This window comes from Oryx dammah, unplaced genomic scaffold, assembly GCF_014754425.2.
Source record: "Oryx dammah isolate SB20612 unplaced genomic scaffold, SCBI_Odam_1.1 HiC_scaffold_24, whole genome shotgun sequence".
In the NCBI taxonomy this organism is placed as follows: domain Eukaryota; kingdom Metazoa; phylum Chordata; class Mammalia; order Artiodactyla; family Bovidae; genus Oryx; species Oryx dammah.
Window position 1 is genome coordinate 15,635,930 of NW_024070208.1, and position 16,274 is coordinate 15,652,203.

The window sequence follows — 16,274 nt, forward strand, 5'->3', positions numbered from 1 at the left end:
TATCTGGGTCATGAAGATCTTTTTTGTACAGTTCTGTGTATTCTTGCCACCTCTTCTTAATATCTTCTGCTTCTGTTAGGTCCATACCATTTTTGTCCTTTATCAAGCCCATCTTTGCATGAAATATTCCCTTGGTATCTCTAATTTTCTTGAAGAGATCTCTAGTCTTTCCCATTCTGTTCTTTTCCTCTATTTCTTTGCATTGATCACTGAAGAAGGCTTTCTTATCTCTTCTTGCTATTCTTTGGAACTCTGCATTCAGATGCTTATATCTTTCCTTTTCTCCTTTGCTTTTCGCCTCTCTTCTTTTCACAGCTATTTGTAAGTCCTCCCCAGACAGCCATTTTGCTTTTTTGCGTTTCTTTTCCATGAGGATGGTCTTGATCCCTGTCTCCTGTACAATGTCACGAACCTCATTCCATAGTTCATCAGGCACTCTATCTATCAGATCTAGGCCCTTAAATCTATTTCTCACTTCCACTGTATAATCATAAGGGATTTGATTTAATTCATACCTGAATGGTCTAGCGGTTTTCCCTACTTTCTTCAATTTGAGTCTGAATTTGGTAATAAGGAGTTCATGATCTGAGCCACAGTCAGCTCCTGGTCTTGTTTTTGTTGACTGTATAGAGCTTCTCCATCTTTGGCTGCAAAGAATAGAATCACTGTGATTTTGGTGTTGACCATCTGGTGATGTCCATGTGTAGAGTCTTCTCTTGTGTTGTTGGATTAACCCTATTTTATTTGGAAATATTTGGAGGATTTAGACATTGTATATTGTACTAAAAGGATTTCTAGGTGACTCTGGTCAAGTATCTGCCTGCCAATGCAGGAGACACAGATTAGATTCCTGAGTTAGGAAGATCTCCTGGAGCAAGAAATGGCAACCCATTCCAGTATTTTTGCTGGAAAAATCCCAGGGATAGCAAAATCCCTGGCAGTCCTCAGGGTCGCAAAGAGTCTGACACTGCTGAGCGACTTAGCACACACACTGAGACTGTGCTGAAGACAGTCTTCTATTAACTCACAACAGTCATAGTGGATTCCTGAAAGAATTCAACTTGTGTCCATAAAAGATTTCAATCTCAGGGTCATATTTGGTAGGTAATGATAGTTCTGTGACTAGATAATTCTAAAAAATAAAATCTTTCGAAAATCTGATTTAAATTTCAGAATATTTTCTAAATTCCATCTTACGGTCTACAAAATCTATGTTGTACCTTGAAAATACCTGCTTAGAACACCAATGATACCAATAGTTTCGAGAAGATTAGGCACCATTTACAAGCCACTGACAAAACTGAGGATTTGACTTTTATTTCAGCTAATTGGCTTTTACTTAGGCATCATTTGAATGTTTTTATTACATTTCATTCCTTACAGCAGTGATTTCTAACAAATCTAAGATTGTCCCAAATTTTATAGTTTGGCATCTGTTGCAATTAAAGAGGTTTCAAAGACAATGTCTTTTGATCTCTTTACACAAGTACTCACATGAAAAAAGCAGCTCACGGGGTCCTCATTTTTTAGCTAGGGATTGACTACATGGCTTAAGCACATAAGAGTTTATTCTTTCTTATTAAAAAAAAAATCAAGGGTATTGACCAAAAAAAAAGCAGAACCTGAAAGCTAAGAATTAGGTTTTACTTGGCTAACTAAACTGAGAACTTAAGCCTGGGACACAACCTCTCATATAGCTCTGACAGTCTGCTCCAAAGAAGTAAGGGAGGAGCCAGGATCAATTCAGTTCAGTCACTCAGTTGTGTCTGATTCTTTGCAACCCCATGGCCTGCAGGCCTCCCTGTCCATCACCAACTCCTGGAGTTTGATCAAACTCATGTCCATCGAATCGGTGATGCCACTGAGCCATCTCATCCTCCCGGCATTTCACGTGATGTACTCTGCATATAAGTTAAATTAGCAGGAGCCAGGATAGCTAGGAGTTCTTGCAACAAAGACCAGGTAGTGGGAACATCAAAAGATTAGTGTTAGCTAAAGATAACCAAGTATCTCAAGGAAAGTGGAGCTTTTCTTTTTATGGGAAAGCTCACATTCCCCTTCTCCTCCTGCCTTCAATCTTTCCCAGCATCAGGGTCTTTTCCAATGAGTCAGTTCTTCCCATCAGATGGCCAAAGTATTGGAGCTTCTGCTTCAGCACTGGTCCTTCCAATGAATAATCAGGACTGATTTCCTTTAGGATTGACTGATTTGGTCTTCTTAAAGTCCAAGGGACTTTCAAGAGTCTTCTCCAACACCACAATTCAAAAGCATCATTCTTTGGCACTCAGCCTTCTTTATAGTCCAACTCTCACATTTGTACATGACGACTGGGAAAACCATAACTTTGACTAGAGGAAACTTTGTCAGCAAAGTAATGTCTCTGCTTTTAAATATGTGGTCTAGGTTGGTCATAGCTTTTCTTCCAAGGAGCCAGCATCTTTTAATTTCATGACTGCAGTCACCATTTGCAATGATTTTGGAGCCCAAGAAAATAAAGTCTGTCAGTGTTTCCACTCTTTCCCCATCTATTTGCCATGAAGTGATGAGACCAGATGCCATGATCTTAGTTTTCTGAATGTTGAGTTTTAAGCCAGCGTTCTCACTCTCCTCTTTCATTTTCATCAAGAGTCTCTTTAGTTCCTCTTCACTTTCTGCCATAGGAGTGTTATCATCTGCATATCTGAGATTATTGATATTTCTCCTGGCAACCTTGATTCCAGCTTGTGCTTCATCCAGCCTTGCATTTCACGTGATGTACTCTGCATATAAGTTAAATAAGCAGGAGCCAGGATAGCTAGGAGTTCTTGCAACAAAGACCAGGTAGTGGGAACATCGAAAGATTATTGTTAGCTAAAGATAACCAAGTATCTCAAGTTAAGGCAAGGAGCTTTTCTTTGTATGGGAAGATGCCAGAGTCTGGGTTCACTGAAATCGTTCCTTTGATACACACCTCAGCTGTCTGGGCCCGGTCTCCTGCTTTCTCATCCTGAGTCTCCACGGGGTATATCATTGGGGGGACGGTGGTCAGGAGGCGGGGTGGTGCTGCAGCTGCAGTGGCTGAGGGCTTGACAGCTGTTTGTCTCCATTCTGAGTTCACTCCAGGTTCACTGTGCAAGGTGGCTGTAGTGGCTTGAGGACTTCAGCATCCTTTGATTACTGATGTGGCAGGCAATGTTTTTTCATTGTTGAGGGGTGCAGTCAGACTGAAATTATGAAGCTGTGGTGTCTTCATAGGCATCGCAGACCCAGGCTCTTCCTTTCTTCTCCATCATCCGTATGGTCTATAATAGGTGCTGGAACTCCAGCCATCACATCCGTCTTGCAAGCAGCCGGTAGAGAGGAATGGCCACAGGAGTACATCCTAGCTTATGTTTCTTTGCTTTAGGGTGGAACTGGCCAAAAGAACTTGATGTGACAATGGAAATGTTCTGTATCTGCTGTGTCCAACACCACAGCCACTAGACCACAAGTGCGCTTGAACTGTGGCTTGTGTGACTGTGCAACCGAATGTTTACTTCCGTTTCACTGTAATTAATTTGAGTGTAAGTATCCATGGCTAGTAACTTTAGTGGGCCACACAGTCCTATAATGAAAGCTCTGTGAGGTGGGGGACATCATTTTGCTAACCCCACCTATCAGAACAGAGCCTCCCTTGATAATTCTTGATGACTGAATGGATGAGATGAAGCTTTCTTCATTTCTGTCTCTTTTTATAAATCATTTGTTTATTTTTGGCTGTGCTGGGTCTTCGTGGCTGTGCACAGGCTTTGTCTAGTTGCAGTGATCGGGGGCTACTCTCTAGTTTTGGTTCATGGGCGTCTCTTTGCAATGGCTCTTCTCGTGGGGAAGCGTCAGCCCTAGGTGTGCGGGCTTCGGTAGTTGCGGCCTGTGGGCTCAGTAGCTATAGCTCACAGGCTCGGTTATTTGTGATGCACGGGCTTAGTTGCTCGACAGCATGTGGCACCAGGGATGGAGCCAATATCCCCTGCATTGCAGGGCGGATTCTTCACAATGGACCACCAGGGAAACCCTTCTTCATTTCTCTTAATTAGATTACAGCTAATTCTATTTCAGTTAATTAATTGGATTTTGCATATGTCCAAAACCTGGTATCACAGTGCTTTTCAAACTGAGAATTGAGAAACAATTTAGTGAGTAGTGACCAACTTTATTAAAAATGAAATAAGATACAAAAGAAAATAGAATCACATGTAGTAAAGATGAGCATTGTTTCATAGAACTTTTGTTTTAAATTTATACGTGTGTGTTTGTATTGGATCTCAACATAAGATGTATTTTTTCATATGGGTCTAGGCCCAAGAGGTTTGAAATCCTTTGATTTAGGCAAATTTTGTCTTCAAATATATTTCTTGGTACCATCAGCTGTGCAGTTTTAGTGGTACATGTCCCAAGATTTGGTGAACACTTATTTTTGACTCTGGCACCCTTTTGGACAGGGATCTTGTCGCCTTCTATTTTGTGAGACTCTTTGTGCTTAACAGGAGAATATCAAGGCCAGCTCCTAGCAACATCTAGGCCTAGCTGAGAGTACAGATTCCTGTCCTCTTAAGTGAAAGCAAATGATGTAACTAGTGTAACTTCTATTGTTTTGGGTTTTTTTTTTTAAACTTTTTATTTTGTGTTGGAGTACAGTCGATTAACAATGTTGTGATGGTTTCAGGTGAACAGCAAAGGCACTCAGCCATAATCCATTGGTGTTTTTGATGAATGTAAAATGATCAGTAAAATTTAAGATAGTTTTAGGCATTTGGATATTTCTTTTTGCTTTGAAAAATAGAACTTTGTTCTGATTATAAAAATAATAATACACATTATAGAGTATTTATAAACCACAGAAGAAGCCACCTATAGCTATTAGTGACATGTTAATATTCTCAGTTTGTAGATTTATAAAAAGAGGGGGTGGCTGGGTGGGATCCTACTGATGTTAAAGCAACTTCTCTATCAGACTTAGGGCATAAGTCTCTTTTGCTTTAGGCCTGCTCTAAGAGAAGAGATCTGTTAACAAGCCAATTCAAAGATCTCCTGGTTGAAACTACTTTTAATTATATTTAGACTGGATTTTTGAAAATATCTAGTAAAACATTATTGGGCTAATCAGTGAACTAACTGGGTAACTCCAACTTTCGCATTCTTAATCTCTCTTAGATCTATCAGAAAATTGTTCAAGTATTTTTTATTTATTATGAATATTTCCCCATATCAGTAGCTATTTATCTAAAATGTCATCTAAAATTATTATAAATAGTCCAACTGATGAATGTACTATAATTTATTTTTAAATTATACATCTGCAAATTGGAAAACACGGAGATGCACAAAGAAATTTTTAAAATATATATTCAGGTACCCACACAACCACAATGAATAGTGGCTAACAGTTTTCATATTTACTTAAAGTTTTTAAAAAAAAATATTACAGGTAAACTGAAGTCTTCTTTATCCACCTTTATCTCATTCCAGAGGTTCATCCACCCTCCTCACCGATACCCATTCAGGTAAAAACATCATCCATATCCACATTTCTGTAAGAAAGGGATAAACAGACATTGGAGGGTCTACTCCTTCCGTCTAGGGCCTGACTCAGCAGTTGCACAAGTCACTTCTTTTGTCTTATTTCCAGAACCTGATCACAGAACACTCAGCTCCCAGAGTGATCCGGAAATATATTCTTCACACTGGTTGGGAAATTGATAAGGAGCCGAAAGAATAAGCAGGCTCAGTCATAGCCATGTTGCCATTTCTGTGTTCGGCGGCATGAGTGTGTATTCAGTCACCTCTTTGCGGCCCCGTGGACTGTAGCCCACCAGGCTCCTCTGTCCATGGGAATTTTTAGGCAAGAATACTGGAGTGGGTTGTCATTTCCTCCTGGGAGTGGAAGGAGGATATAGAGCACAGAATAATGTCAGAGGACTATTTATTGGCTGTGAAATAGTGGCTGACTTTTCCCTCAGTTTCTCCATCTTGCCTCACAGATGTGTAACCCCTTTTTCATTATGAATGAATGAATGAACCTGAACAAATCAATAGTAGAGTTTTTTCCATACTTACTTTCACCTCCCTTCCAGATTATTAATTTGTTGGCCATCTTACTCCTCTTTTCTACATGATCTTTCCTTACCTGGTGCATCTGGCCTGTCTGCCCACCTCTTCCCATAATAGTCATGGAATTCAGTACTTAGTAGGAAACCCAATACAATTTTAGAAGATCAAAGAAAATTTAGGATTTTAAAATAAAGGGCCTGAATGCAGTAAAATCTCATCGTTAGGACAAATCATGTTACAAAGTAGTAGTATCACTATCCCCTCTAGGAAATGAATATATATCTGTTTGCATAAATATAACAATTTTTCAGATGTTTCATATTAAATTACTAATAGTGATTACTATGGAGACTGTGGTTGGAATTAATGTGGAGAAGAGTTAGAGTTTTATTTTTAATTTTATACCCAGTAGTACTGTTAGAATCTTTAACATGTGTATGTTACTTTTACAATTAAATATAGTGCAGTGCTTCCCAAACTTTGGGAGTTTATATACTAAGAACATTTACAAGGGATTCCTGGTGGTCCAGTGGTTAGAACTCTTTCTCTGCTGTGGCCCAGGTTCAATCCCTGGGCTGCATGGCACTGCCAAAAAAAAAAAAAATTTTCCAAGAAATTTGAATCTCAATATAAGTTTGCCAATAAACCCATTAAAAATATAACCATGACTGTGGCCTGTGATTGCCATTTCATAAATGAAAGGGCATAATCTCTAAGTAATGGGTAATCCTCTAAACTGAATACATTTAATTCTGTGAAAAATTCATTACATTGTCCTTATTTTTCTCATTTTTGCTTTGGATCTTTAAAAAATTTTTTACTCTGGGTTTCTTCCTGTATTTTTATGCTTGGCACAGATAGGGTGAGTGACTTGCTCAAGGACACACAGCCAGTGGATAGCAGAGGGGAGGAATCCAGGTTTATGGACTTCTGACTCTCCAGGGGGTCCTTTCGGTTGAATGAGTGAATGAATACAGCCAGATACTTGGAATTCTGACATCAGAATTCAAGCTTTTTTAGAATGAATTAACCCAACACTTATGTTTAGGATATGAGCAACAATGAAAAAAAAGTGAAAATCCAAAAGAGGATGTTTTGGAGGCAGTATTTAATTGATCTAAATCGTTTTTGAAGTTTCTTGCAGAGTTGAGACAAACAAGGAAGAAAACAATAGTAGACTTCTTCATTAAGCTGTTGGCATGGCAACAGTAATTTTTCAAGACTGCCTTAGATGGAGTCACTGGAATGTTAACAATGAAAAGAATTTTTTCTTTAGAGTTCTTAGAGCATACTAAGGCATAGTAATTTATGACTGCTTTTAGAGCACTTCTATTTGAAATATCAGATATGTAAAAATGTAGTCAGAAGCCCAAGAACTAAAATTATAGAAATATATATAGCCCTATATATGATATAAATAAATAAATAAAAATCTATAATTTAAATATGTAAACTGAAATATAACATAAAATATAAATGTATGTAACGTAAAATAGAAATATTATAAAAATAAATATATCATGCATGTTTCTATCCATATATTTCATATACAATATAAACATTTATAGAAACACAAATGAGCATGAATAGATAATTTTTTATTTGTCCATTTTTGTCCTACCCTGTATTGTGGATCCTTTAGTATAGATAGAGATGTTGCTACCATTCTCAGAAACTGTCCCAAAATGATGAGAATTAGGTTTGTAACAAACAGCTTTATGGTGATGAGGAAATCATCACACATGCTAGTAAAGTCATGCTCAAAATTCTCCAAGCCAGGCTTCAACAATACAAGACTCATGAACTTCTAGATGTTCAAGCTGGTTTTAGAAAAGGCAGAGGAACCAGAGATCAAATTGCCAACATCCGCTGGGTCATTGAAAAAGCAAGAGAGTTCCAGAAAACATCTATTTCTACTTTATTGACATGCCAAAGCCTTTGACTGTGTAGATCACAATAAACTGGAAAATTCTGAAAGAGATGGGAATGCCAGAGCACCTGACCTGCCTCTTGAGAAATCCGTATGGACGGCAAGAAGCAACAGTTAGAACTAGAAATGGAACAACAGACTGGTTCCAAATAGGAAAAGGAGTACGTCAAGGCTGTATATTGTCACCCTGCTCATTTAACTTCTATGCAGAGTACATCCTGAGAGACGCTGGGCTGGATGAAGCACAATCTGGAATCAAGATTGCCAGGAAAAATACCAATAACCTCAGATATGCAGATGACACCACCCTTATGGCAGAAAGTGAAGAAGAACTAAAGAGCCTCTTGATGAAAGTGAAAGAGGAGAGTGAAGAAGTTGGTTTAAAGCTCAGCATTCAGAAAACTAAGATCATGGCATCTGGTCCCATTACTTCATGGGAAATAGATGGGTAAACAATGGAAACAGTGGGAGACTATTTTCTTGGGCTCCAAAATCACTGCAGATGGTGATTGCAGCCATGACGCTTACTCCTTAGAGCAATTAAATGACCAACCTAGGCAGCATGTTTAAAAGCAGAGACATTACTTTGCCAACAAAGGTCCATCTAGTCAAGGCTATGGTTTTTCCAGTAGTCATGTATGGATGTGAGAGTTGGACTGTGAAGAAAGCTGAGCGCCAAAGAATTGATGCTTTTGAACTGTGGTGTTGGAGAAGACTCTTGAGAGTCCCTTGGACTGCAAGGAGATCCAACCAGTCCATCCTAAAGGAAATCAGTCCTGGGTGTTCTTTGGAAGGACTGATGTTGAAGCTGAAACTCCAATACTTTGGTGACTTGATGCAAAGAACTGACTCATTTGAAAAGACCCTGATGCTGGGAAAGATTGAGGGCAGGAGGAGAAGGGGATGACAGAGGATGAGATGGTTGGCTGGCATCACTGACTCAGTGGGAATGAGTTTGAGTAAACTGGGGGAGTTGGTGATGGACAGGGAGGCCAGGTGTACTGCAGTCTGTGGGGTCACAAAGAGTCAGACACGACTGAGCGACTGAACTGAACTGAACTGATGAGGAACTGTACTTCCAAGTAGTTTTTTTAATCACCATTCTGGGAAGATGTCTCGGGAAAACAGCCTTGTGTTCCCCTTTACCCTTACACACAGTACTTCTGACACCAGCTGTGCCATTTTTTTTCCATAACAACCAATTCTCCGACACCAGCTGGATGTGCAGCAATTCAGTTCAGTTCTGACACTAACGACCAGAATCCCACATGTTAATGGCTCAGGACCACAAGACTCAGATGCACACCCCCCGCCTTCAGTTGCGTGTTGTAAGCAGTAGGTCTCCAGGTTACCCAAAGCTTCTGTGCAGCTTGACTGCTCATCAAAGCTTCCCTACAAAGGACCACAAATGATCTGCTCCTTGGATTCAATCATTTGTGAGAACAGCTCACAAAACGCAGAACAGTTTACTTAATTCTTGCTGATTTACCTACTCAAGAAAAGTCTGAGACCTTATTGTCATCTTTATCACTCCACACTGCAATGAAGCTAATTACTAGTAGTAGCAACTGGTTGATATAGGATATCCCAGTCTTACTTTCTGGCTGAACTGGCCTTCAGTTGGGAACCTGTGGTCATTTGTTAAACACTAGAGCCTGTGGGCTGTAAAACAGTAGTTTTCATCCCTGGCTGTACATTAGAACTGCTTGGAAAACTTTTTAAAAATCTCAGCGCCCAGGCCATTCTCCAGATCAATGAAATTTGGTTCTCTGTGAGAGGGACACGGGCATCAGAATTCTTTTTTTTTTTTTTTTTTTGCTGTGCCTTATGGCTTGGCGGGATCTTAGTTCCCCAACCAGGGAGCGAAACCGTGCCCTCTGCAGTAGAAGCGCAGTGTCTTAACCACTGGATTGCCAGGGAATTCCCTGAAGAGATTTTAATAAGGCTTTTTCAAAATAATAGTCAAGAGAAGCAATTTGATTCCTTTTAAAAGTGCGAGTGCCTGATAAAGGAAGCCAGAAAGAGAAAACAGCTAAGTGGTTTGGGGGCATGCTGTCTGCGATGTGACCATCCGGACCCCTCAGAGGAGAATTGCTCAACAGTCAGTTTGGGGAGGCTGAGCCAACTTGGGAGGGCTGAACAATGAGAAAGACTGTGGGAACTGCCTCACTTAACTCTCTTCTCTGTCTCCGAAAAAGAAGCTACTAACTATCTATACAAATTAAAGGCACAGTTGGGCTCAGATGGCCACTTTCTCTCCTGGGCTTCCACGGCCACCATGTTTAAATCTGTCATCTCTGAGCTCTTGGAAACCCCCATTCTTCTGTTCTCTCTCATTTTTCTCTGTAACATTTATCAATAACCAACATACTGTTTATTTTATTTTTAATTTAAATTTATTCATTTTTAATTGGAGGATAGTTGCTTTACAATGTTGTATTGCTTGCTACAGTACATAAACATGAATTAGTCATAGGTATATGTATGTCCCCTCCCTGTTGAACCTCCCTCCCATCTCCCATTTTATTTAATTTTTTTATCTTCTGCTTCCCTTCAAGACACCAGAGAGGTAGAGATTGCCCTTTTTGGTCATGGATATATCCCCAGTGCCTGGAACAATGCCTTGTAGACAGCCAATCAATAATTGTTCAAAGAATGGACCCTCAGATCAAGACTACTAATAGTGGGACTTCCCTGCTGGTCCAGTGGCTAAGACTCTGCACTCCCAATGCAGGAGACCCTGGTTTGATCCCTGGTCAGAGAACTAGATCTCTGTAGCAACTAAGACCTAGCACAACCAAATAAATATTTTTTTAAAAGACGAATAAGAGTAACTAATATAGATTTAGTCTTATATTCCAGCATAGCAACCCTATGAGATGGCCACATTCATGTAAGCAGCTTTTCTGAATCCCTTTATGACCTGCAGTTTAGGTTTTTGGCAGTGCCGCTGACAAAAGATGAAGGTAGAAGAACAGCAGCTAGGGGCTAGAAGAGGCTGTTTGGATAAGTTAACCTAGAAAAGAGCTCTTCCTCTGAAGCATGAAAAATGCTCTAAGACATACTATTCAGGAAAAAATGCAAGAGGTAGAAGAGGAGGACATGTACAGCAGAAAGCGGATTTAACACCCAGATGCACATAATACAGCCAGCACGTTGCGATAGATACATGCATGTATTTGCAGAAGTATAGATGACAGTCTGGAAGGGTATGCAGCACACTAACAGTGGCCAACCCGGGAGGCAGCGGAGTGGAGGAAAAGCATGCTTAAGGCGAACTTCAGTGCTCACTGTGATGCTTAGATTATAATGTATCACAAGAATATTTTCCTATATAATTTCACCTCTGATTTATAAAATTTTCTTTGTCTCATAGATACCAAACATAAGAAAACAAGCAAAATAGGGGGGGAAGTACTTATATTACTTATAGACAATGTGTTACAAAAATGCACTGCAGAAATAAGAAGCATACACACCTAGAAGAGTTAAGGGCTTTTTATTTCTGAATCATGCAGTGGGAGGTAATGGATTTTCAGTTCACTTAATAAGCAGAGTATGTGAGTGTGTGTATGTGCGCGCTCATGCATGCGTAAATGCACACTAGCATGGTTTTGATCCAAAACACTGCCCCATAAATTACTTTGCTAAAAACAGCAGCAAGTACTTATTAGGGAGCAGTGAAGGAGGGGTGGGTGGAGGCTTGTCAACGCACTGCAGGAGGAAGATAGCTTATCTTCAGCTTTCCATTCTTTCAAGTGAAAAGCACACTGGCTTGGGAATTAGAGATAATATAACTTGGAGAGTAGATTCATTTCTTTTCCTTACACTTTGCCCTGCTTGAGAAATTACCGGTGGCAGCTTATAGAGCTCTGTGTAGCACCCAGCACCTTTCAAAATGAATGAGGCAATTGTTGCAAAAGGAAAATGAGAGTAAGACAAGATGAAGCCAGAGGTAAGTATGCTGTCAAACTGAGGGTCATTAAGCTCTGCACAGGTGTCAGAGGTGACCTCCAAATTTGCCCAGGAGCTTTTAGCAACCAACTGGGGGGTGGTGGATATAGTTAGTTATTAGTTATAAGACTCACTGTCATTTTGTATTAAAAGATCTAGAAGAAACCTTTTTTTTGGGCCGGGGAGGGGTGGGGGGGGGGAAGCTGCATCAAGTCTTAGTTGTGGCATGTGGAATCTAGTTCCTTGACCAGGGATCAAACCCAGGTCCCCTGATAGGGAGCTCAGAGTCTTAATCACTGGACCACAGGGAAGTCCCTAGAAGAAAACTTTTTTTTTTTTTAAGTGTCCAACAGGGACTTCCCTGGTGGTCCAGTAGTTAAGAATCCACCATGCAACACAGGGGACATGAGTTCAGTCCCTAGTCGGAGAATGAAGATCCCGCCTGCCATGGGGCAACTAAGACACCTCACTGCAAGTACTGAGCCTGCGAACCGCAACTAGGGATTCTGCGTGCCACGGTGAAAGAGCGCTCGCGGTGCGACCAGGCCCTGACGCAATCAAGCAGTGTCCAGTGGTGAGACGCACAAGGCGTTCCTCCCATGAGCCCCCATCAGTAAATACCCCTGCAGCAAACCAGAAAGTGTAGTAATGGGTTACACATACGGTTATTTTTGTTAGTTCTTCTTGCCACATCACACGGCCTATGGGATCTTAGTTCCCTGACCAAGGATTGAACCCAGTCTGGCAGTGAAAGCGCGGAGTCCTAACCACTGGACCGCCAGGGAATTCGCTGTAGCTTATTTCTTACCACCTCCTTCAAAGCAGCCCTAATGTTCCAGCGCAATTCCGTAGTAGTAATTCTGCCAGCAGGCCGATCAAAGGGATCCTGCCTCTCAGCTTTCTGAGGTCTGGATTGATTCAAAGATAAAATTATTTTATGATCTGGAATGGACAGAATATTCTTCAAGCAATTTACCACACGTTACTGTTTCTGTAACACGTATGTCTACTGGGGTCTCCAGTCCCCAGGAAACCCAGATACGGTTGGTGTGTACTCTGAGGAAATCCAAGACCCGCCCGAAGATTCCTAGTAATGTGTTTATTCTCACAGTCACTGACAAAATGCGGGAAAAAAGAGAACATGACCTCCCAGCGCTGCAACGGTGGGTGTCCCTGTGTCTACAGTATCCTCAGCCACCAGCTTCAACTTCCCTCATCCAGTAGCTCAGACCAGCTCCTGGCTGTTCCTTCTCCTCCTCCCTGCTTCCCATCTTCCCCATTAGGAGAAAAAAGAGAGAGAGGCAGCTTAGCTTAGCCGTCTCTTCTCCTTCTGTCAAGGTCTCTCACTTCTATTCCAGGCTGATTTGTTGAAGTCTTTTCCCAAAGGCAGTTCTTCTTCCAAGAGGAAAAACAAAAGTTATTAGCATCCAAACTTTGGGGGAGACAAGTAGTATTGGCTTTTTATTTGTTCATGCAGCACATATATATGGAGTGATTACTCTGTGCCTGGCTTGGTGTACCACATGAACCCAACAGTCTTTGCCCTGAAGGAAAAGGGGAACAGAAAGGAGATTAAACATGCAAATTACAATAGTGTCCCAGCCCTCTCTGTAGGGGAGGTCAGAATAACACCAACAGCATTTAACTCTGGTAAAAGTCAATCAAAATCATTTCATGGGCATTCCCTGGCAGTCCTGCCAAGGGCACGGGTTCAGTCCCTGGTCACGACCCCCAAGCTGTGAGGCATGGCCAAAAAAAAAAAAATCATTTCTTTACAGAATACCAAAAGTGTCTGAAGATAACACTCAAAGCAAAATTTATAACTTTTAGACTACCTTGAATTTAATAAGTGTCTTTATTTACTTTTGGCTGCACTGGGTCTTCGTTGCAGTGTGCAGGCTTTCTCTAGCTGCAACAAGCGGGCGCCTCTCTGAAGTTGCGGTGCGCGGGCTTCTCATCGCGGTGGCTTCTCTTGTTGCCGTTCACAGGCACTAGAGCACAGGCTCAGCTGCACCATAATGTGGCTCATTCCTGGACCAGGGATTGAACCCATTTCCCCGCCGTGTGTGGGGGCCCCGCCCCAGTGCAAGGGAATTCTTAACCACTGGACCATGAGGGAAATCCTGTAATTGTTTTTCAGCAGGGATCTAGAATTACTAATACATATTTGATCATGTTGGGTGTTTGAAGGGGCACAAGTAATGGCGCCCTTCTCCCTCACTGGGGTTCAGCATCAGTTAAGACATAAAATCAAGGAGTTAGGGAGCCGGGACCAAAAGTTTTTTGCTGACAAAGGCCCAGTTGGAGGTCAGAGATTCTATCAGTGCAAGACTTCCTAATACTTAACCCCCAAATGAGGCCTGTAAACCACACTGCCTAGAGGAGCGAGGTCAGTCATGACCAACTGACAGGTCCCTGGAGGTGGGGAGGGTGCAGGGAATGGGGGAGGAAGGCATGAGACCACCTATGTCCAATGGGTTCTTCCAGACTCACCAAGTGAGAGTGAGAGGCTGGGGCTAGAGGATTTCCTTGCCTTTTGGTCCCTTATAGGATGTTGGAGAAGGCAATGGCACCCCACTCCAGTGCTCTCCCCTGGAAAATCCCATGGACAGAGCAGCCTGGAAGGCTGCAGTCCATGGGGTCACGAAGAGTCAGACACGACCGAGCGACTTCACTTTCACTTTTCACTTTCATGCATTGGAAAAGGAAATGGCAACCCGCTCCAGTGTTCTTGCCTGGAGAATCCCAGGGACGGAGGAGCCTGGTGGGCTGCCATCTATGGGGTCGCACAGAGTCGGACGCGACTGAAGTGACTTAGCAGCAGCAGCAGCAGCAGCAGCAGTCTTTTGTGTATGGACATGGTCTTACAACTCTTCATGTTTCCCTTTTCACTTTGACTTCTAGGAAGCTCAGAGCCAAAAGCGGGCTCATTTCCAGCAACAGGATCTTTTGGAATGCTTTTATGTTCTAATTTGTTCCTGCTTACACCCAATTTCCCTACTTTCATTTTCACTTTGTCCTGATTTCCTCACTTTGTATTTTGAGGATTCTTCTCACGTGTATTTTAGTTGATGTACTACCATACACCCCTCTGTAAGCCACATGAAACCTCTTTTGAAACAAGGTAGGACACTAACAATCAATAAACACTTAAGGTTAGAGTTCATGGCATTTTAAATCTCCTAAAAATGTATTTTAAAATCTTGAGAATGTGTTAGAAACTATCCCCATCTTTGATGAGATGACAACCTATTGCCACATATGCAAGCAGCTACTAGAACCAACAGAATTTAGTAGGTTGCAAAGGTGGTACAAAGCAAGCAGGAATTCAGGAGGAGAGAGGCCCATTTCTGTCTTTACGGGAAAGGTGCAACCCCACTAGTCCTTGAAGTATGGCTAGTCTATCATTGAAAAGGCAGGAAGGGGGACTCTCCTGGAGCTCCACTGGTTAAGACTTCACCTTCCAATTCAGGGGTTGAGGGTTCAATCCCTGGTCTGGGAGCTAAGAACCCACATGCCTGGTGGCCAAAAAACCAAAACACAAAACAGAAGCAATATTGTAACAAATTCAATAAAGACTTTAAAAATAATCCATATTAAAAAAATAGAAAAGGTAGGAATGGTGGGCTTGTTTAGATGTATACGTGCAGTGTTTATACATATATGAAGTTTGAATACTCAAACATATACATATATACGTGGCAGAAAAACCATGGCTGGAATATAGCTTACTGGCCTTTATGGCATTCTCATCCACTTTAAAACCAGTTGAGCTGTGATTACGTCATTTTGTTCTTTCAGCTGCTGCTATATCTGGATTTTATCTCCCTTTGTAAAGTATTCCAGATTTACCCTGGTTATCCAGTAACCAGTAGAAATGTTAAATGGGCACCTAAATGAATTCTAACTTCCTCTTAGAGGAAAAAGTATCTCTAATTCTAATTTTATGGCAAACTTAAGTAGAAAACACTGATTGGCAAATGGCTTGAAGACAAATTGAAAACTTCATATTACCAATTCTAAAGCGAAAGAAAGTGAAAGTCACTCAGTTGTGTAGTCCATGGAACTTTCCAGGCAGGAATACTGAAGTGGTAGCTTTTCCCTTCTCCAGGGGATCTTCCCAACCCAGGGATTGAACCCAGGTCTTCCGCATTGCAGGCGGATTCTTTTCCAGCTGAGACACGAGGAAATTATCAGTTCTAAGGTGATTATTTTTGTTGTGTTTTTTTCTATTTTTTATTTTTTGTGGGTTCTTTTGGTTGGTTGGTTGGTTGGTATTGGAATGGAGATAGGTTTTTGCTTCTTTTTTCTTTTTTTTAACATT